Source organism: Penaeus japonicus, unplaced genomic scaffold (assembly GCF_977035675.1).
Source record: "Penaeus japonicus unplaced genomic scaffold, GWHDUDI00000001_assembly GWHDUDI00000017, whole genome shotgun sequence".
Lineage (NCBI taxonomy): Eukaryota > Metazoa > Arthropoda > Malacostraca > Decapoda > Penaeidae > Penaeus > Penaeus japonicus.
Genome location: NW_028234419.1, coordinates 12,456,769 through 12,459,113, shown reverse-complemented (window position 1 = coordinate 12,459,113; position 2,345 = coordinate 12,456,769).

The window sequence follows — 2,345 nt, the reverse complement described above, 5'->3', positions numbered from 1 at the left end:
CATAATGACATCAAGGGGGACAACATCTGTCTGGACGTCACTGTCGAGGGCGTAAAAGTCACCGTCATTGACTTCGGAATTGCTGTGAATTTTGCCGCCGACATTTTGGATGAAAGTGACCCCGGCATGTTTTATCCGTCACAGTTTTGTTGCATCGACAACAGAAACTGCGATATTTACGAAGTCGGCCGGCTCATGAGGAAGATTTCGAGGAAAGCCAAATTGCGGACGAGGAAGTTCACGGCCTGGATGAAGAAGAGCGAGGAATCCTCCCGCGATTACATGGACGTTCTCATCGAAGCCCTCCGAGGAGAAGAAGAGAAAATTCAAAAAAAGAAAAAAGTGAAAAAACAAAAAGGAAATAAGATAAAAACAAGCGGAAACGAATGTGGCCAGACGCGCTGATCTTTCCCCGGTGCTGAGTTGCGATGGCAAATAATCGTGTCAATAGTATGAAAAAAAAAAAAAAAAAAAAAAAAAAAAAAAAAAAAAAAAAAAAAAAAAAAAAAAAAAAAAAAAAAAAAAAACATATATATACATGAGCATGCTTATATACATGAAATATATATGGCAGATGTGGCAGTCTGATTTCGGCTGATCAAAGTGGCCTTCCCTTGCGGCCGTCTCTGCTTCTATCGCTTTGTTTCTCCGTTTTTTTTGTATCTCTTTCTCTTTTATTTCGCTTTTTTTCTACTGATTTCCTTTTATTTTTTCGCTTTTTAATTATTCCTCTCTGTTTCTGTCATTTTTTTTTCGTTTCTTTCTTTCTATTTGTCTTTTTCTCTTTTAGATTTCTCTTTGTATTTCGTTCTTTTCTATTTACTCTCTCTCTCTCTCTCTCTCTCTCTCTCTCTCTCTCTCTCTCTCTCTCTCTCTTTCTCTCTTTCTCTTTCTCTCTCTCTCTCTCTCTCTCTCTCTCTCTTCTCTCTCTTCTCTCTCTCTCTCTCTCTCCCTTTCTCTCTCTTACCTTTCCCTCCTCCCCTCACCACTCTCCTTCTCCCCTCATTCTCTACCTCATCAGGATACGAGGAAGAAGGCAAAGCTAATCTTTACAACCCTGGATTCCTCTGATAAAACATAGCCATGGCATTTGGGTTAATTCTTGGCTCTGATATCGTCTAGTCAGCTTGCTCACCCTGCATCACTGAGTTCAGGCTATTTTTTTTTTTTTTTTTTTTTTTTTTTTTGCTAGTCTAGTCTAATTCAAAAATGAAACGAAAACGGAATGGGTTTTGTATTCTTTTTCTTTTTCTTTTTTTAATGTATTGGTATTAATGTATCATACTTCACCTTTTTTTTTCATCCGGTTTACGACCCTTCCCGTTCGACTGGCTTGTTCTTCGAAGTGGTAATCTTGTTATCATCTTTATCAGTAAGCTCTTGTTGTCCAAGGGAGGCACAAATCGAGCATGGGAATTATCTTGTCTTTATTGCTACTTCCAAGCTGTCACTCGTCTTGATCATGATTGTTGAGGATAAGAAACGGTTCACTCAGTACCTGATCAAACATCATGAAATACGAGGTACAAAGGATGAATAAAAAAAAATGTGTCACTTCATTCCATGACGTGAAAACAAGACGGTATCCCTACAGACACACACACACACACAGAGACACACACACACTCACACACATAGACACACACACTCACACTCACACACACACACACACACTCACACTCACACACATACACACTCACACGCACAGACACATACACATTCACTCACAAACATAGACACACACATTCACACAAACACATACACACTCACACACACATAGACACACACATATGCACTAACACTCACATTCACACGCACAGACACACACACACACACACATAGACACACACACTCACACATATGCACTCACACTCACATTCTCACACACACACACACACACACACACACAGACACACACATAGACACACACACTCACACATATGCCTTCACACTCACATTCACACACACACACACACACACACACACACACACACACACACACAGACACACACATAGACACACACACTCACACATATGCTTTCACACTCACACTCACATTCACACACACAGACACACACACACACACACAGACACAGACACACACACAGACACACACATAGACACACACACTCACACATATGCCTTCACACTCACACTCACATTCACACACACAGACACACACACACACACACACACACACACACACACACACACACACACACACACACACACACACACACACACACACATAGACACACATACACAGACACACACATAGACACACACACTCACACATATGCCTTCACACTCACACTCACATTCACACACACACACACACACACATA